The 20,570-nt window shown below is 56.2% G+C and overlaps 1 long non-coding RNA gene across 1 annotated transcript; it reads left to right on the top strand.

Annotated features, from left to right (window-relative positions):
• The first annotated feature begins 300 nt into the window (after nt 1-300).
• Nucleotides 301-2,418, top strand: LOC139360427 (uncharacterized). Its single transcript, XR_011617804.1, has 3 exons — nt 301-734; nt 1,407-1,489; nt 2,076-2,418. It is a non-coding gene; the product is annotated as an uncharacterized lncRNA (long non-coding RNA).
• The last annotated feature ends 18,152 nt before the right edge of the window (nt 2,419-20,570 follow it).

Genomic DNA, 20,570 nt, shown 5'->3' with positions numbered 1-20,570 from the left:
TGGGCGGCCCAGGCGGGAGGATCGCTTGAGCCTGGGAGCTCGAGACCAGCCGCGGCAACATGGCGAGACCCACCTCTCTGCCTTTAAAAATGTACATATCTATGTGAACAGATTAATAAATTAGGCGGGAGGAAGCGACCTCCTCCGCCCCAAGTAAAAATACTTCAAAGGCACTGGAATCTGGATCTCAGAAAATGAATGATGTCCCAGTATAAACGTCCTGTTCGCCATTTGGTTGGGAAAACTGAGTTAAGAAACTCAACTTCCAGGTCAAAAGTTGTAAATCAGCCCTACCCGCTTCTTCCCCGGCCCCCTTGTTCTCTCGCAGGGGGCGCGTTTACCCTGTTTTTAAAAAGTTCTGAGTCTCAGCCAACCGCGGTCCGCTTAGATGGCGGCAGAGGCCAGAAGCCCCGACAGGGGCAGGACAGAGGCCAGAGCCCTGCCTTTGTCGCGTGTGCTCCGGCGGCTGCACCCCGCACAAGTAAAGGGGTCTCCGAGACGTTTCCGAAGTGCAGGTTTCTCTCTGCGGGGCCGGCTCGCCGCCCCCAAACTTCCCATTTGGATCCCATTCTCTTTCGGGACAGGCAGGCGGTCACCTTTTTGGGGAGACGCGTCCCACTGCTTCACTGGGGGCCCTCAGGAGCGGAGGATCGGGTCCCGCCCGAGGTGATGAGTGAACCCGGACTCTCAGCAACGCGGGTGGGAAGGACCCGGGAAGTTCCGGGGCGGCCAAGGTGAGACAAGGCAACATTGGGGCGACCGAGGTGGGGGTGAGACAAGGCAACATTGGGGCGACCGAGGTGGGGGTGAGACAAGGCAACATTGGAGCGACCGAGGTGGGGGTGAGACAAGGCAACATTGGGGCGACCGAGGTGGGGGTGAGACAAGGCAATATTGGGGCGACCGAGGTGGGGGGTGAGACAAGGCAACATTGGGGCGACCGAGGTGGGGGTGAGAAAACTCAATATCGGGGCGACAGATGAGGGGTGAGACAAGTGGCTATTGGGGCAACAGAGGTGGGGGGTGAGAAAAGTCAATATTGGGGCGACCGAGGTGGGGGTGAGAAAAGTCAATATTGGGGCGACCGAGGTGGGGGGTGAGACAAGTCGCTATTAGGGCGACAGAGATGGGGGTGAGAAAAGTCAATATTGGGGCGACAGAGGTGGGGGGTGAGACAAGTCCCTTCCCACCCACCCCTCCATCCCTCCCCCACCCACCCCCCTCCCCCATACCAAACAGTCAGTCCCTTCCACACCCACCCCTCCATCCCTTCCACACCCATCCCTTCTCCCCAAACCACTCAGTCCCTCCCCCACTCACCCCTCTATCCCTCCCACACCCACCCTCCTCCCCAAACCCAACACTCAGTCCCTCCCCCACCCATCTCGCCGTCCCTTCCCCCCTAGAACCCTGCCACCTGGACCTTGCCCCCCACATCCCCGCTGGACAGCCACTGGCACATGCCCCTTCTTCAGGAAAGCTCCAACAGGTAGCAGAACAATGCCAAAGGGATATTCGAAACTTTCGACCAAGCGCCCTGGCTCACGCCTGTAATCCCAGCACTTTGGGAGGCAGGGGTGGGTGGATCACGAGGCCAGGAGTTCAGGACCAGCCTGGCCAAGATGGTGAAACCCCATCTCTAGTAACAATATGAAAATTAGCCTGGCGTGGTGGCGGGCGCCTGTAATTCCAGCTACTCGGGAGGCTGAGTCAGAGAACTGCTTGAACCCGGGAGGCTGAGGTTGCAGTGAGCCGAGGTTGTACCACTGCACTCCAGCCTGGGGGACAGAGCGAGACTCCGTCTCAAAAAAAAAAACCCAGAAAATTTTCCTTTTCCCTCCCCCTCAAAAAGCCTGCCCCAGCCCTTTTTTCCTTAAGGGAAGGACCACGGAAAGGAAGGGATATTGGCTTGGTAAACGTCCCTTTAACCAGTTCAGAGGTTAGAAATCTAAAAAAAGAATGCACACCACTGTCAGATAACCCTTTTGGAGTCACGGATCAAACTGACCAATTTCTGGGGCCACAGCCGCACGCTTGGGTTGAATTAATGTCTATCCTCGGTACTCTCATCTAAGGAGAAGACAGAGCCATGATTCTCAGGCCGCTGTGTTAGTCCGGGAGCGTGAACACCCCCCTGGTCAGAATGTCCTTGCAGCAGAGCGTAAATTCCCGGCCGAGGACCCTCGGTGGGATGACAACGTGACCCACCGAGAAAACACGAGCGATCTTGGAGGTGATCATTAAAGGGATTCGGGAATCAGATCCGCGAACCCAAAATACTTCCCGAGCATTTAACATACAACAAGGGAAACATGAAGGGCCTGTGGAGGCTTTTTTTTTTTTTTTTTTTTTTTTTGAGACAGAGTCTTGCTCCGTTGCCCAGGCTGGAGTGCAGTGTCACGATCTCAGCTCACTGCAACCTCCACCTCCCGGGTTCAGGCCATTCTCCTGCCTCAGCCTCCCAAGTAGCTGGGATTACAGGAGCCCACCACCACGCCCAGCTGATTTTTTTGTATTTTAGTGGAGACAGGATTTCATCATGTTGGCCAAGATGGTCTCGATCTCCTGACCTCGTAATCCGCCCACCTCAGCATCCCAAAGTGCTGGGATTACAGGTGTGAGCCACCACGACCGGCCAGGCCCACGGAATTCTTAAACAGATAAGAAAATAAGCAGCTACCGGCTCAAGCCTGTAATCCCAGCACTTTGGGAGGCGGAGACGGGCGGATCACGAGGTCAGGAGATCGAGACCATCCTGGCTAACACAGTGAAACCCCGTCTCTACTAAAAATACAAAAAAACTAGCCGGGCGAGGTGGTGGCGCCTGTAGTCCCAACTACTCGGGAGGCTGAGGCAGGAGAATGGCGTGAACCCGGGAGACGGAGCTTGCAGTGAGCCGAGATCGCGCCGCTCACTCCAGCCTGGACGACAGAGCGAGACTCCGTCTCAAGAAGAAAAAAAGAAAAAGAAACTAGTCACAAACCTTTTGGAAGGCTGAAAGGTTCCATAGCTTGTAATAATTGAACAGGCTGAGGCCGGGCGTGGTGGCTCACGCCTGTAATCCCAGCACTTTGGGAGGCCGAGGCGGGCGGATCACAAGGTCAGGAGATCGAGACCACGGTGAAACCCCGTCTCTACTAAAAATACAAAAAATTAGCCGGGCGCGGTGGCGGGCGCCTGTAGTCCCAGCTACTCAGGAGGCTGAGGCAGGAGAATGGCGTAAACCCAGGAGGCGGAGCTTGCAGTGAGCTGAGATTGCGCCACTGCACTCCAGCCTGGGCGACAGAGCGAGACTCCGTCTCAAAAAAAAACAAAAAAATAAAATAAAATAAAATAATTGAACAGGCTGAAGGCAGCCAGTTCTTACCTTAGAGCTTTAGTTCATCCGGTAAATACGAGGGACGACAAAGGCTTCTCCCTTAAGTCTGTTTACCTCACGACCTCCATTAACTAACCTTGGAGCCCGACGGCCCTCTTCTGGGCAGGTTGACCAAAAATGTTGCCCCGACGGTATTTACCTTAAACCGTGGTACCTGAGCTTTAATCTTTTTCTTTCTTTCTTCCTTTTTTTTTTTTTTTTTTTGGACGGAGTCTCACTCTGTCTCCCAGGCTGGAGTGCAGTCGCGTGATCTCAGCTCACCGCAACCTCTGCCTCCTGGTTCAAGCATTTCTCCTGCCTCAGCCTCCGGAGTACCTGGGATTACAGGCACCTGCTACCACGCCTGGCTAATTTTGTATTTTTAGTAGAGACAGGGTTTCTCCATGTTGGTCAGGCTGGTCTTGATCTCCTGACCTTGTGATCCACCCGCCTTGGCCTCCCAAAGTGCTGGGATTAAGGCGTGAGCCACCGCGCCCCCGGCCATCAGTATACGTTTTATTCATCCATCGTTTGGGTCAGGGTCTGCGCGCAGAGCCCCGCAGCTAATGCCCTCTTGTGAGAATCAATACCTCAGCTGGTGCCCTGTGTGAGAAACTACTGCCATTCCCGCCATTCCCGTCCTGCGCTTCTTGGGAAAACGTTCTCCGCAGCACCCAGCGTCCCGGCTGCACCTCTGCACAGGCTTCCTGCACCGCTCTAAGGCCCCACATCCACTTTGCCAAAGGAATCACCCCCTCTAATTGCCAGCTCCAACCACGTAACCCTGTGCAAATCTCTATTCACGTCCCCACCGCTACCGATTCTAATCCCGCTCGGAGTCGCTTCTGCGGCCGGGGAGCCGATGTTGGCGGGACCCTGGAGGCTACTTTTAAATGCACATCATAGCCGGGCACGGACGGCGGCTCACGCCTGGAATCCCAGCACCTTGGGAGGCTGAGGCGGGTGGATCACGTGTAGTCAGGAGTTCGAAACCAGCCTGACCAACATGGGGAAACCCCATCTCTACTAAAAATACAAAATTAGCCGGGCGTGGTGACGGGCGCCTGTAATCCCAGCTACTCAGGAGGCTGAGGCGGGAGAATCGCTTGAACCCAGGAGGCGGAGGTTGTAGTGAGCCGAGATCACACCACTGCACTCTAGCCACGGCGATTAAGAGCGAGACTCTGTCTCAAAAAAAACAAAAACAAAAACAAAAAAAAGCGCATCGTTACTTTGATCCCAGATAATACAGGCCCCGATGCGACCATCACGACAGCCTGACAGGGCTTTACCAACCTAGCAAATGAATTCGCCGTAAACTCTGGAATATACGGCCCCTTGATGGGCCTGATGGAAAGGTGGTTTGGAAAATGGAAGGGACTCATAACCTCAATCTTTTTCTTCTCTTTTCTTTACTTTTATTGTTTTTGAGACCGAGTCTCGTTCTGTTGCCCAGGCTGGAGTGCAGTGGCATGATCTTGGCTCACTGCAACTTCTGCCTCCCGGGTTCCAGAGATTCTCCGGCCTCAGCCTCCCAAGTAGCTGGGATTACAGGCGCCCGCCACCACACCCGGCTAATTTTTTTGTATTTTTAGTAGAGATGGGGTTTCACCAGGTTGGCCAGACTGGTCTCAAATTCCTGACCTTGTGATCCGCCCGCCTGGACCTTCCAAAGTGCTGGGATTACAGGCTTGAGCCACGGCGCCCGGCCGACCTCAATCTTTATCTCCCTCGCAATTGTTCAGGCGGACTCATCTTGTGGGCTGCCGTGTCAGACCTCGTCTTCGCACGTTAACCCAAAGAGTCACAGAAGCAGCTCTCACGAAAATCTCCCCTACTTGGCCGGGCGCGGTGGCTCAAGCCTGTAATCCCAGCACTTTGGGAGGCCGAGGCGGGCGGATCATGAGGTCAGGAGATCGAGATCATCCTGGCTAACACTGTGAAACCCCGTCTCTACTAAAAATACAAAAAATTAGCCGGGCGCGGTGGCGGGCACCTGTAGTCCCAGCTACTCGGGAGGCTGAGGCAGGAGAATGGCGTGAACCCGGGAGGCGGAGCTTGCAGTGAGCTGAGATCCGGCCACTGCACTCCAGCCTGGGGGACAGAGCAAGACTCCGTCTCAAAAAAAAAAAAAAAAAAAGCAAACCTCCCCTGCGTCTCCTGCTCTGTCCTCCGATAAGCTCTTGTTCCTAGATAATCAAGAAGAACAACAAAGCCAAATCCTGTTAAAGTAACTTGAAGGCCGGGCGCGGTGGCTCACGCCTGTCTTCCCAGCACTTTGGGAGGCCGAGGCGGGCGGATCACGCGGTCAGGAGTTCGAGACCATCCTGGCCAACCTGGTGAAACCCCGTCTCTACTAAAATACAAAAATAAGCTGGGTTTGGTGACGGGCGCCTGTGATCCCAGTTACTTGGGAGGCTGAGACACGAAAATCGCTTGAACCCGGGAGGCGGAGCTTGCAGTGAGCCAAGATTGCACCACTGCACTCCAGCCTGGGCTACAGAGCGAGACTCTGTCTCAAAAAAAAAAAAAAAAAAAAAAAAAAAAAGAAGCCAGGCGCGGTGGCTCAAGCCTGTAATCCCAGCACTTTGGGAGGCCGAGACGGGCGGATCACGAGGTCAGGAGATCGAGACCATCCTGGTTAACACGGTGAAACCCCGTCTCTACTAAAAAAATACAAAAAATTAGCCGGGCGCGGTGGTGGGCGCCTGTAGTCCCAGCTACTCGGGAGGCTGAGGCAGGAGAATGGCGTGAACCCGGGAGGCGGAGCTTGCAGTGAGCTGAGATCCGGCCACTGCACTCCAGCCCGGGCGACAGAGCGAGACTCTGTCTCAAAAAAAAAAAAAAAAAAGAAAAAAGAAAGAAAGAAAAATAAATAAATTTGAAGAGGAAGAAGTATAAAACAGAAAAGGAGTAAACTGTTGGGACGATTAAGTTCCTCTTACAAAACTCAACTTCCAGGTCATAAGCTGTAAATCCCCTTCTTCCCCCACCCTCCTTTTCTCGCAAATCTTGCCTTTATCCTATTTGGAGAAAGTTTAAGTCTTAGCCAACCGGGATCAGCTTAGACTGTGGGCGTCCAGCCCCAGCCAGTGGGGGAAGGACAGAGGAACAGAAGCCCCCATCCTTCCTGTGTCCCGTGTGCTCTGGCGGCCCCCTTCTGTAAAGTTGTCTCGCTGAGAAATTTTATAAGCGCTGGTTTCTCTTTGCCGAACCGAGCACTTATCTCTAACAATTTAGACACAGATACACAAATAAAATGGTTGTTTTTGGGAGGCCGAGACGGGTGAATCACGAGGTCAGGAGTTTTGAGACCATCCTGGCCAACATGGTGAAACCCCGTCTCTACTAAAAATACACAAATTAGCTGGGGGTGATGACACGCGCCTGTAATCCCAGGAGGCAGAGGTTACAGTGAGCTGAGATGGCGCCACTGCACTCCAGCTTGGGTGACAGAGGGAGACTCTGTCTCAAACACAAACAAACAAACAAAGAATGAATGGACGGAGACAGCACGGTCCCTCCACGCAATGGGACACGACTCAGCCGTGACTCAGCCGTGAACGGGAGCGGGGCTCGGACCCAGCCCACAGCACGGATGCACCTTGAGGAAGTCACACTCAGCGAGAGACGCCAGACACAAAAGGACACACAGTGTGTGATCCCATGAGTATGAAATGTCCAGGACAGGGCCATCGACAGAGACAGGGAGGGGACGCGGGGGCGCTGGGGGGCTGGGGAGGGGATGGGGCGCGGTGGCTCACGCCTGGAATCCCAGCACTTTTGGAGGCTGAGGCGGGCGGATCACCTGAGGTCGGGAGTTCGAGACCAGCCTGACCAACATGGAGAAACCCTGTCGCTACTAAAAATACAAAAAATTAGCCGGGCGTGGTGGCAGCGCCTGTAGTCCCAGCTACTTAAGAGGCTGAGGCAGGAGAATCCTTTGACCCTGGGAGGTGGAGGTTGCAGTGAGCCGAGATCACGCCACTGCAGGGACAAGCCTGACGGACAAGAGCAAAACTCCGTCTCTAACTAACTAACTAACTAAATAGGGTGATGTGGGTAACCGAGGGGCTGGCACACGGTGGGCAGGGGCAGAAAAGCCCCATCCAGGGAGAAGGCTGGGCCCAGCCAGGGTGGGGAGAGGCTGGGGGCACAGGCTGGGGGCAGAGGCTGGGGGCAGAGGGCCAGGATGGGGCTGAGGGCTTCACTCTGGGAGATCCCCTCTCGGGGATGGCTTTGGATCAGGGGACTCGGAGCCTCAGAACTGCCCAGCGCCAAACAGCTCCCAGCTGGGGGGTCACAGGCTTCGAAAGTCCTCATGGGGGCAGGGGGTGGGGGGGAGGGGAGGGTCCGAAGCTACGTGCAGGACGAGGACGCAGAGGGCGGATGAGGCCCAGCGGGGCCGTTGGCTTCAAAGCCCCTCCAGGGTTGTAAACAACCCCAGGGCCTGGCCCCAGTCCTGCCCCCTCCCCAGTCCTCCCCTGGCAAGCCCCCAATCTGGCCCGAGGTCAGTTCTCCTGGGAACTTGGTCTTTGTTTACGACCCTGTTTTCTGGTCCCTTCCCTGGAAAGCCTTCCCTGACCCTCAGGCAGAACCAGGGACCGGCCCTGCCCCCGCCGCCCCCACCCAAAACTCCCCGAGCCTGCTCTGCTCAGTCCTGGCCCCAGAAGCAAGAAGGTCCCAGTCCCCTTCTACCTCCCAAGGAGAGGGCCTTCAGGACCACCCCCTGTAGGGCCTGATTTAGCAAATAAAAATACCCAGTTAATTTAAATTTGGGGGTTTATTTTATTTTGAGGCAGAGTCTCGCTCTGTCGCCCAGGCTGGAGTGCAGTGGCTCGATCTCGGCTCACTGCAGACTCCGCCTCTTGGATTCAAGCGATTCTCCTGCCTCAGCCTCCTGAGTAGCTGGGATTACAGGCGCACGCCACGCCCGGCTAATTTTTGTATTTTTAGTAGAGACGGGGTTTCACCATCTTGGTCAGGGTGGTGTCGAACTCCTGACCTTGTGATCCACCGGCCTCGGCCTCCCAAAGTGCTGGGATTATGGGCGTGAGCCACCGCACCCGGCCCAGCTCTTCCCTCTTTGTTCCAGCAGCCAAACTCCTCCCAGCTGCCCTTGGTCTGGCCCCACTGCCTCCATGGGCACTTGTCCACGGGCAGTTTCCCGGCTGGGCACCTTTGCCTGGACCGTGCCTGCTGCTCAGGCTCTCGGCCACCTCCCTTCAGCCTCTCCGTCCTGTTCCCATTCAGTGTGCGTCATTCTCACCATCCCTAATTCTTCGTTTTTGTTTTTGTTTGAGACGGAGTCTTGCTCTGTCGCCCAGGCTGGAGTGCACTGGCGTGATCGCAGCTCACCGCAACCTCTGTCTCCCGGGTTCAAACGATTCTCCAGTCTCAGCCTCCTGAGTAGCTGGGATTACAGGCGTGCGCCACCACACCCGGCTAATTTTTGTATTTTTAGTAGAGACAGGCGTGAGCCACTGCACCCAGTTCTTCATTCTTTAAAAAAACACATTTTTTTTTTTTTTTTAGAATCTTGCTCTGTCGCCCAGGCTGGAGTGCAGTGGCCCAATCGCGGCTCACTGCAGCCTGGACCTCCTGGGCTCAAGTGATTCTCCCATCTCAGCCTCGGAGCAGCTGGGACCACAGGCGTGTGCCACCACGCCGGGCCAACTTTTATTTTTTAGTAGAGATAGAGGCTATGTTGCCCAGGCTAATCTCAAACTCCTGAGCTCCAAGGGTCGGCCTCAGCCTCCCAAGGTGCTGGGATTTCCAGCGTGAGCTGCTTCGACCCCTTCCTGAATTTTGCATGTGCATTTTTCAGAGGGACGGTGACTTGAATTTCACCCACTTTCCGGGTGGTTGAGACACTTGCCCAGTGACTGGTGGGTGGAGTGCGGGTGTCACCCCGGGGGCACCGCAGGCACCGTCACGTGACCGAGTGGTGGGCGTGGCCAGGCCGGAGACAGTTCAGCAAATACAGAGATGGGTGTGGTGGGCGGGACGGTGCGCCCCAGACAGTGACCCCAGAACCTGTGAACGTGAACCTGTTTAGAAAAAGAAAAAAACAAGGCCGGGTGCGGGGCTCACGCCTGAAATCCCAGCGCTTTGGGAAGCTGAGATGGGTGGATCACCAGGTCAGGAGTTCGACACTAGCCTGGCTAACATGGAGAAACCCCGTCTCTACTAAAAATACACAAATTGGCCGGGTGTGGTGGTGGGCACCTGTAATCCCAGCTACTCGGGAGGCTGAGACAGGAGAATCGCTTGAACCCGGGAGGCAGAGGTTGCAGTGAGCTGAGATCGCACCATTGTATTCCAGCCTGGGCGACACGAGTGAAAATCCATCTCAAAAAAAAAAAAAAAAAAAAAGAGGCCGGGCGCAGTGGCTCACGCCTGTAGTCCCAGCACTTTGGGAGGCCGAGGCGGGCGGATCACGAGGTCAGGAGATAGAGACCATCCTGGCTAACACGGTGAAACCCCGTCTCTACTAAAAATACAAAAAATTAGCCGGACATGGTGGCGGGCGCCTGTAGTCCCAGCTACTCGGGAGGCTGAGGCAGGAGAATGGCGTGAACCCGGGAGGCAGAGCTTGCGTTGAGCCAAGATTGCACCACGGCACTCCAGTCTGGGCGACAGAGCGGGACTCTGCCTCAAAAAAAAAAAAAAAAGAAAGTGGCCGGGCGCGGTGGCTCAAGCCTGTAATCCCAGCACTTTGGGAGGTCGAGATGGGCGGATCACGAGGTCAGGAGATCGAGACCATCCTGGCTAACACGGTGAAACCCCGTCTCTACTAAAAAATACAAAAAACTAGCCGGGCGAGGTGGCGGGCGTCTGTAGTCCCAGCTACTCGGGAGGCTGAGGCAGGAGAATGGTCTAAACCCGGGAGGCGGAGCTTGCAGTGAGCTGAGATCCGGCCACTGCACCCCAGCGTGGGCGACAGAGCAAGACTCTGTCTCAAAAAAAAAAAAAAAAAAAGAAAGAAAGAGAAAGAAAAGAGGGGAGGGGAGGGGAGGGGAGGGGAAGGGAGGGGAGGGGAGGGCAGGGGGGGGAGGGGAGGGGAGGGAATCCGTGCAGATGGAGGCAGAGACTAGAGTGATGCAACCACAAACCCAGGGGTGCTGGAGCTGCCCAAACTTGGGAGAGGCAGGAAGGGTCCTCTGGGAGCCTTCAGAGAGAGCAAACCTACCCCATCCTGATTTCGAATTTCTGGCCTCCAGAACTGACCGGGAACGGCCCCTCCTGTGGAGAAGAGCTGGGATGGCGGGTTCCTCACCTCCCAGACGATGGAGGAAATGATAGGGGGGTCCGCGGGTGAACGTGTGGGTTGGGGGCAGCCTGTCTCAGGGCAGGCAGTGGGGGCTGGGAGTCCCGGCGACCCCGGAAGCAGGGAGCAGGGTCATCTGTCCAGCCAGCCGGGCACGCCCAGGCAGAGGGAGCCGCCTTGCCAGGGTTTGCAGAAGCAGCTGCCCTGTCTCCTCCAGAGCCCAACTGGTATTTTCCCAGAAAAGTGACCATTTCTACACGTGGAGCGGAGGCCTCCACCATCCGTGTCCCCGAACCTTTGTGGCCGCAGACACGTGGGTCCTGTCTTCACGGGACCCTGAGAGTATGACCTTTCCTGTGAGCCAACAGACAGGCCGTCTGAAAGGTGAAAACAAAGCAAAAAACTATAAAAAAAAAGGAAGGTAACTCGGTCTTCCCCAAGCTTCACCAGCTGAGCTCGCTTTGTTGTTACTATGGATAACTTAGAAAGGTATCTTTTTTGTTTTTTCTTTTTTTTTTTTTTTTTTGTGTGTGTGTCACCCAGGCTGGAGGGCAGTGGCCCGATCTCTGCTCACTGCAAGCTCTGCTTTCTGGGTTCAAGCGATTCTCCTGCCTCAGCCTCCCGAGTAGCTGGGACTACAGGCGCCCGCCACTGTGCCCGGCTAATTTTTGTATTTTTAGTAGAGACGGGGTTTCACCGTGTTAGCCAGGATAGTCTCGATCTCCTGACCTCGTGATCCGCCCGTCTCGGCCTCACAAAGTGCTGGGATTACAGGCGAGAGCCACTGCACCCGGCCTGGCTTCTGGTTTTTAAGTCACCTAGCACCTGTGGTTCCACAGGCTGGATTACAGGCGAGCCACCGTGACTGGCCTCGGCATCGTGATTCTTCAACCCTAAATCCTCCAGTGTCAAGCTCCCGGGTGACACTCGTCCAGTTTAAACCACCTGAGACCAGAGCTCTGCCCACCGGCCACCCGGAGATGCTCCCTTGGCTGTTCCCTCTTACACCAGGAGGAACCAGGGAGGGCTGGCAGGACGCAGTGGCTCACGCCTGTAATTCCAGCGCTTTGGGAGGTCCAGGCGGGAGGATCCCTTGAGCCTAGGACTTTGAGACTAGCTTAGGCAACATAGTGAGACCCCATCTCTGCAAAAAATACAAACATGAGCCAGGCGTGGTGGTGCACACCTGTAGTCCCAGCTACTCAGGAGGCTGAGGGAGGAGGATCGCTTGAGCCCAGCAGTTTGAGGCTACAGTGAGCCATGATTGCAGCACTGCACTGCAGCCTGGGTGACCCTGTCTCCAAAAAAAAAAAACAAAAAAAAAAAAAACAGAGGAGTGGAGGCTTCCAGGGCACTGCGTGTCCCACACAGGGTGTCGGCCTCCTGCTGGTGGCCGGTCCTGTGTCTCTAAGTCCCCAGTCACTCACGGGGCTGGGGTGGGGACGTCCCAGCAGGGCAGAAGGGAACCACTGAGGCGGCACATTTGGGCTCAGAGATAAGCTCTCTCCCCGGGGCGTGGCTCCAGCTCGCCAAACACCGGCCTGGCCTTCACTGATCTCCGTCCAGCTGGAGTCACCCCAGGACCCAGTGGGTGGGGTGGGTGGGGGTGGGGCGGTGCCTGTGACCTCTGAGGGAGGCTGGAGAGGAAGCTCAGACCCTGCCTTCGAGCATTTCTTTTTTTTTGAGACAGAGTTTCTGCTTTGTCACCCAGGCTGGAGTGCAGTGGCACGATCTCGGCTCACCGCAACCTCCGCCTCCCGGGTTCAAACGATTCTCCTGCCTCAGCCTCCCAAGTAGCTGGGATTACAGGCACCTGCCACCACGCCTGGCTAACTTGGTATATTTAGTAGACATGGAGTTTCTCTGTGTTGGTCAGGTTGATCTCGAACTCCTGACCTCAGGTGATCTGCACACCTCAGCCTCCCAAAGTGCTGGGATTACAGGCACTTTGTGCCAGGATTACAGTGCTGGGATTATAGGCACTTCGTGCTGGGATTACAGTGCTGGGATTACAGGCACTTTGTGCCGGGATTATAGTGCCGGGATTACAGTGCTGGGATTACAGGCACTTCGTGCTGGGATTACAGTGCTGGGATTACAGCCACCACTCACGGCCACCTCTGAGCATTTCTGACGGGTCCACCCCACTGGGCTGGATGCTTCCTCCTTCCTAGCCTCCCTGCCTCTAAATCAGGGTCTCCCTTGAGGATGTCAAGGAACAGTAAAAATCGCAGCTTCCACTGGGCGCGGTGGCTCACACCTGTCATCCCAGCACTTTGAGAGGCCGAAGTGGGCAGATCACCTGAGGTCGGGAGTTCAAGACCAGCCTGGTCAATATGGTGAAACCCTGTCTCTATTAAAAATGCAAAAATTAGCCGGGCGTGGTGGTCAGCGCCTGTAATTCCAGCTGCTTGGGAGGCTGAGGCAGGAGAATCGCTTGAACCCGGGAGGAGGAGTTTGCAGTGAGCTGAGATCGCGCCGTTGCCCTCCAGCCTGGGCGACAGAGACTCCATCTCAAAACAAAAAACAAAAAAAGGACAGCTTATTTTAAGCATGGGCAGGGACCGTGTGACTATGGGACGTGACAAGGAGCCTCTGTCCAAGTTTCCGTGCAGGAAAGAAACACAAACGTCTGCAAAGTTCACAGCAGCCCAGGTGACGGCAGCCAAAGGTGGAAACGGCTCACTCGTCTCTCGAGGGCAGTGAGCGGACAGAGGCAATGTGGTCCAGCCGTACAACGGAAGGACACGCCACCCAAGATAATAGCACCGGAACGTGCCACCCCAAAGTGTACTTGTCCTGCATCCTTCGAGCCGATGATTCCCAGAAACTGCAGGCTCAGGACGGGCTCTGAACGAACGCCCTTTTGTAAAATAAGTTCACGTCCCCGAAGGATAGCCACACTAGCAACACACCCGCACCAGGAAAAGGGAGAGGACTGCCCCAGGCAGCTTTCATTGCTGAGAGGCCCAGCTTTCTTTTTATCCTTTCTTTCTTTGTTTTTATTTTTAATTTTAATTTTTTTTGTATTTTTAGTAGAGATGGGGTTTCACCATGTTGGCCAGGCTGGTCTTGAACTCCTGGGCTCAAGTGATCTACCAGCTTTGGCCTCCCAAAGTGCTGGGATTACAGGCGTGAACCACCGCGCCCGGCCTTTTTATCCTTTAAAAAAAAAAAAAAATGAACACGTGAGGATAGTGGTGGCTCACGCCTGTAATCCCAGCACCTTGGGAGGCCGAGGTGGGCGGATCACGATGTCAGGAGCTCGAGACCATCCTGGTCAACATGGTGAAACCCCATCTCTACTAAAAATAAAAAAAGTAACCAGGTGTGGTGGTGGGCGCCTGTAGTCCCAGCCACTCGGGAGGCTGAGGCAGGAGAATTGCTTGAACCCAGGAGGGAGAGGTTGTGGTGAGATGAGATCGCGCCCCTGCTCTCCAGCCTGGGCGACAAGAGCAAAAAACTCCATCTCAGAAAAAAAAAAAAAGAACACATCATAATTGTACATATTCATGCGGTACATAGTGACATTTCAATACGTACATTAACATAGCCAGGATCCCAAACATTTATCATTTCTCTTTTTTTTAAATTAATTATCTATTTATTTTTTTGAGATGGAGTCTCCCTCTGGAGTGAGTGGCGCGATCTCGGCTCACTGCAAGCTCCGCCTCCCGGGTTCACGCCATTCTCCTGCTTCGGCCTCCCAAGTAGCTGGGATTACAGGCGCCGCCACCTCGCCCAGATAATTTTTTGTATTTTCAGTAGAGACGGGGTTTCACCGTGTTAGCCAGGATGGTCTGGATCTCCTGACCTCGTGATCCGCCTGTCTCAACCTCCCAAAGTGTTGGGATTACAGGCGTGAGCCACCAGGCTCAGCTATGAATAAACAATTAAAAAACCCAAACAGGCAGGGCACGGTGGCTCACGCCTGTAATCCCAGCACTTTGGGAGACCAAGGCAGGCGGATCACAAGGTCAGGAGTTCAAGACCAGCCTGGCCAATATGGTGAAACTCCGTCTCTACTAAACATACAAAAATTAGCCGGGCGTGGTGGCGGGCGCCTGTAATCCCAGCTACTTGGGAGGCTGAGGCAGGAGAATCCCTTGAACCCGGGAGGCGGAGGTTGCAGTGAGCTGAGATCGTGCCACTGCCCTCCAGCCTCGGTGACAGAGCGAGATTTCGTGTCAAAACAAAAAAATTTAAAAAAAAAAAAAAAAAGGAACTCAAACAGGCCCATCTCTGGGGTTAGAGGTCGGACTTGGGCACCTGGCTGGGGAGGGGCTCTGGGGCAGGGGCTTGTGTGTGGACGCAGGCGCCGGGAACAGGGGTGTGCCCGGTTTGTGAGTCATTTGGCCCTTCACTGGTTATCTGGAAACTTCCACTGCCAATGACGCCATAAAAAGTTAAAGAGTAGGCCGGGCGCGGTGGCTCACACCTGTAATCCTTCAGGAGGATTGCTGGAGCCCAGGAGTCTCTAAAAAATAACATAAAAAAATTAAAAAAGTTAAAGATTAAAAGTGCACTTGCCTCTCCCCAAAAAACAGACTCCAGTCCAATCATGAGAAAAACATGAAATGGTTGACAGGTGTGGCGCCCAGACCCGTAATCTACATAAATCCTGACCCGCCGGCCTCCGGACGTGGAATTCTGAGAGACGGTGGGAGCCTGGGGCCACCGAGGAGAGGCTGTGGCCAAAAGCCAGGTTCGGTCCTGGGTGAGACCCTGCGCAGGAAGAGACGTTAGGAGAAACTGAGGAAATCCGAGCCAAGCGTGGGCCTTAGGAGTTAATGGTCACGCATCCCTGAGTTCATCCGCCGTGACTCCCACTGAATGGAGGGGGGAGCGGCCGAGAGCCCGGGGGCGGGGACACAGGGGTCCTGTGGATGCCGGGACCCCAAGCCACCTCCACACATCTCCTGCAGACCAAAAATAGTTCTAAAAATTAAGTCTATTAAAACATTAACCCGGCCGGGCGCGGTGGCTCAAGCCTGTAATCCCAGCACTTTGGGAGGCCGAGACGGGCGGATCACGAGGTCAGGAGATCGAGACCATCCTGGCTAACACGGTGAAACCCCGTCTCTATTAAGAAATACAAAAAACTAGCCGGGCGAGGTGGCGGGCGCCTGTCGTCCCAGCTACTCGGGAGGCTGAGGCCGGAGAATGGCGTAAACCCGGGAGGCGGAGCTTGCAGTGAGCTGAGATCCGGCCACTGCACTCCAGCCTGGGTGACAGAGCGAGACTCCGTCTCAAAAACAAAACAAAAAACAAAACAAAACAAAACAAACAAACAAAAAAACATTAACCCAGCTGGGCATGGTGGCTCCTACCTGTAATCCGAACACTTTGGGAAGCTGAGGCCGGTGGATCATTTGAGGTCAGTTCCAGACCAGCCTGGCCAACATGGTGAAACCCCGTCCCTAGTAAAAATCCCAAAAAATTAGCTGGACATGGTGGTGGACCCCTATGACCCCAGCTACTTGGGAGGCGGAGGCAGAAGAATCACTTGAAACCGGGAGGCAGAGGTTGCGGTGAGATTGCACCACTGCACTCCAGCCTGGGCGACAGAGAACTGTCTACAAATAAAATTAAAAAACAAAAAACCATTAACGAGCTGGGCACAGTGGCTCGTGCCCGTAATCGCAGCACTCTGGGAGGGCGAGGTGGCCAGATTGCCTGAGGTCAGCTATTCCAGACCAGCCTGGTCAACACGGCGAAACCCGTGTTTCTATTAAAGTCTCTACTAAAGGCCGGGCGCGGTGGCTCACGCCTGTAATCCCAGCACTTTGGGAGGCCCAGACGGGCGGATCACGAGGTCAGGAGATCGAGACCATCCTGGCTAACCCGGTGAAACCCCGTCTCTACTAAAAAATACAAAAACTAGCCGGGCGAGGTGGCGGGAGCCTGTAGTCCCAGCTACTCGGGAGGCTGAGGCAGGAGAATGGCGTAAACCCGGGAGGCGGAGCTTGCAGTGAGCTGAGATCTGGCCACTGCACTCCAGCCTGGGCGACAGAGTGAGACTCCGTCTCAAAAAAAAAAAAAAGTCTCTACCAAAAATACAAACTAAGCTAGCTGGGCGTGGTGGTGCGTGTCTGTGAACCCAGCTCCTCAGGTGGCTGAGACACAAGAATCGCTTGAACCCGAGACGTGGAGGCTGCAGTGAGCCGAGATTACTGGAAGAACCAGGTGCATGCTTGCACTGAGCCGGGATCACGCCACCGCACTCCAGCCTGGGCCCCAGAGCCAGACTCCTCAAAACAAAACAAAACAAAACAAAAAAAAGCTTTTGCACAACTAAAGGAAACAAAAGCAAGCACTGGGCCTTTGATCTGCAGATGCCACTCTGGGCATTTGGGTTACAGATGGAGGAGAAGGGGAGGCACCAAGGCTGGCGTCCACTGGGTCCCCTGGGTGGGAAACAAGGTTGGGCCGCCTCCCACGCGCTCCTCCTTCCACCCTGCATTTGCACAAAAGGTGCAAAAAGTCAGTGTTAGCCACGACCGTGAAGGGGTTCCAGGGACCCTCCTGGGTGCCTGTGCCCTGCGGCCTTCGGGAGGGGTTCGAGGCACACGCGTGTGTTTACGCCGTCACCGCACAGCATGGCACCTGCCTGGATCTGCCCAGGCCCCTGAGTGTTCCAAAGTGCAAGACAGAGATGGAGGGAGGGAGGGAAAGAGGGAGGGAGGGAAAGGAGGGAGGAGGGAGGAGGGAGGGAGGTGAAGGAGGGAGGGAGGGAAGTGGGTAAAGGAGGGAGGAGGGAGGGGGGAGAGACAGAGAGAGAGAGAGGAAGAGAGGAGAGGAGAGAAGAGAGGAGAGGGGAGAAGAGGGAGGGAAGGAGGGAAGGGGAGAGAGAGAGAGAGAGGAAGAGAGGAGAGGAGAGAAGAGAGGAGAGGGGAGGGAGGGAGGGGGGAGAGAGGGGAGGGGGGAGAGAGGGGAGGGGAGGGAGGGACGGGAGAGAGAGGGGAGGGGAGGGAGGGAGGGGGGAGAGAGACAGAGAGAAAGAGAGGAGAGGAGAGAAGAGAGGAGAGGGGAGGGGAGGGAGGAGGGGGGAGAGAGACAGAAAGAGAAGAGAGGAGAGAAGAGAGGGGGGGAGGGGAGGGAGGGAAGGAGGGAAGGGGGGGAGAGAGAGAGAGAGGAAGAGAGGAGAGAAGAGAGGAGAGAAGAGAGGAGAGAAGAGAGGAGAGGGGAGAGGAAGGGAGGGGAGGGGAGGGGAGGGAGGGAGGGAGGGAGGGGAGGGGAGGGGAGGGAGGGAGGGAAGGAGGGGAGGGGAGGGGATGACAGTCGAGGAGGGAGCCCTGCCCCAGCTGGCATGCCCACAGGCAGGTGTTGGGGGAGTCGCCTTGCCCACCCGTGCTGGGCTGACACGGGAGGGACCCTGGACACAGTAAACTCCACGATTGTGCTGTGTGTCCGACTCCACTGTGTTTGAGGCTGGGCGCGGTGGCTCACGCCTGTCATCCCAGCACTTTGGGGGGACGAAGCGGGCGGATCACAAGGTCAGGAGTTCGAGACCAGCCTGGCCAACATGGTGAAACCCCGTCTCTACTGAAGATACAAAAAATTAGCCAGGCGTGGTGGCGGGCACCTGCAATCCCAGCTACTCGGGAGGCTGAGGCAGGAGCATCGCGTGAACCCCGGGGACGGAGGCTGCAGTGAGCCGAGATCACGCTACTGCACTCCCGCCTGGGTGACAGAGCAAGACGCCATCTCCAAGAAAGGAAGAAAGAAAGGAAGTGTTGGTAGTGAAATTAAAAGATTCTGCAGGAAAACAGCAGGCGCTCAAACACAGTCACTGCACAGCCCAAGATTCCACCCCCACGGGTCTAATCCGGAGGGAGGAGGAGCCGTAGGTCCACAGGAAAACGCACAGGCGGCTCCCAGCAAAGCTTCGCACGGACGGTCGCAGACGAACCTGCCCAGATGTGCACCCACAACGCAGCGAGGCCCCCCACAAACGCAGCGAGGCCCCCCACAAACGCAGCGAGGCCCCCCATGAGCTGGAGCTCGAGCCCACGGAGCAGGAGCCCGGCTCGGACCCAGGCCGCGGCGCGGGTGCCGCTTGAGGGAGATGCCACAGGACACGCGGCGTGTTCCGGTTTCCGTGCAATGTCAGCACAGACCCATCCAGACAGGGCGCTGGGATGTGTGGGCACCGGGGCTGGGGAGGGGACGGGGAGCGACGGCTGATGGGGACGAGCCTCCTTTTGGGGAGCTGGGATGACAGGATGGGGCCTTCTTTTGGGGTGTTGAGATAAAAATGGGGACAGAGCCTCTTTTCGGGGTGCTGGGATGACAATGGGGGTGGGGCTTCCTTTTGGGGTGCTGGGATGACAGTAGAGACAGGCTGGTTTTCGGGGTGCTGGGGTGACAGTGGGGATGGGGTTTCTTTTCGGGGTGCTGGGGTGACAGTAGAGACGGGCCTGTTTTCGGGGTGCTGGGGTGACAGTAGAGACGGGCCTGTTTTCGGGGTGCTGGGGTGACAGTGGGGATGGGCCTGTTTTCGGGGTGCTGGGGTGACAGTAGAGATGGGCCTGTTTTTGGGGTGCTGGTGTGACAGTGGGGATGGGGCCTCCTTTTGGGGTGCTGGGATGACAATGGGGATGGGGCCTGTTTTCGGGGTGCTGGGGTGACAGTGTGGATGGGGTTTCTTTTCGGGGTGCTGGGATGACAGTAGAAACAGGCCTGTTTTCGGGGTCCTGGGGTGACAGTAGAGATGGGGTTTATTTTCGGGGTGCTGGGACGACAGTAGAAACGGGCCTGTTTTCAGGGTGCTGGGGTGACAGTGTGGATGGGGTTTCTTTTCGGGGTGCTGGGATGACAGTAGAAACAGGCCTGTTTTCGGGGTCCTGGGGTGACAGTAGAGATGGGGTTTATTTTCGGGGTGCTGGGACGACAGTAGAAACGGGCCTGTTTTCAGGGTGCTGGGGTGACAGTGGGGATGGGGTTTCTTTTCGGGGTGCTGGGGTGACAGTAGAGACGGGCCTGTTTTCAGGGTGCTGGGGTGACAGTGGGGACGGGGCCTCCTTTTGGGGTGCTGGGATGACAATGGGGATGGGGCCTGTTTTCGGGGTGCTGGGGTGACAGTGTGGATGGGGTTTCTTTTCGGGGTGCTGGGATGACAGTAGAGACAGGCCTGTTTTCGGGGTGCTGGGGTGACAGTGTGGATGGGGTTTCTTTTCAGGGTACTGGGATGACAGTAGAAACGGGCCTGTTTTCGGGGTGCTGGGGTGACAGTGGGGATGGGGTTTCTTTTCGGGGTGCTGGGGTGACAGGAGACGGGCCTGTTTTCGGGGTGCTGGGGTGACAGTGGGGACGGGGCCTCCTTTTGGGGTGCTGGGATGACAATGGGGATGGGGCCTGTTTTCAGGGTGCTGGGGTGACAGTAGAGATGGGCCTGTTTTCGGGGTGCTGGGGTGACAGTAGAGATGGGCCTGTTTTCGGGGTGCTGGGATGACAGTAGAGACGGGCCTGTTTTCGGGGTGCTGGGGTGACAGTGGGGATGGGGTTTCTTTTCGGGGTGCTGGGGTGACAGGAGACGGGCCTGTTTTCGGGGTGCTGGGGTGACAGTGGGGACGGGGCCTCCTTTTGGGGTGCTGGGATGACAATGGGGATGGGGCCTGTTTTCAGGGTGCTGGGGTGACAGTAGAGATGAGCCTGTTTTCGGGGTGCTGGGGTGACAGTAGGCGGGCCTGTTTTCGGGGTGCTGGGGTGACATGTCACGGTGGTGGCTGCCCAGCTCTGTGAAGGTGCTCACGGCCCCTGAACCGCAGTGTGCAGGGGGACCCCTTTGCTATGTGAGTCGTAGCTTGATGAAGCCATTACTAAAAAAGACGACCCCGGGATGCTGTTCAAGGCCCAGCCCCAGGAGCGGCGGGGAGCGGGGAGGACGGGCGCGACCTGCTGGCCTGCAGACTTGGCCTCCGCTCCTGGCCTGGCCAACGC

Source organism: Macaca nemestrina, chromosome 20 (genome assembly GCF_043159975.1).
Source record: "Macaca nemestrina isolate mMacNem1 chromosome 20, mMacNem.hap1, whole genome shotgun sequence".
NCBI lineage: Eukaryota > Metazoa > Chordata > Mammalia > Primates > Cercopithecidae > Macaca > Macaca nemestrina.
Note: the sequence above shows the minus strand (reverse complement) of the source record. Positions and strands in the feature narration are given on the sequence as shown.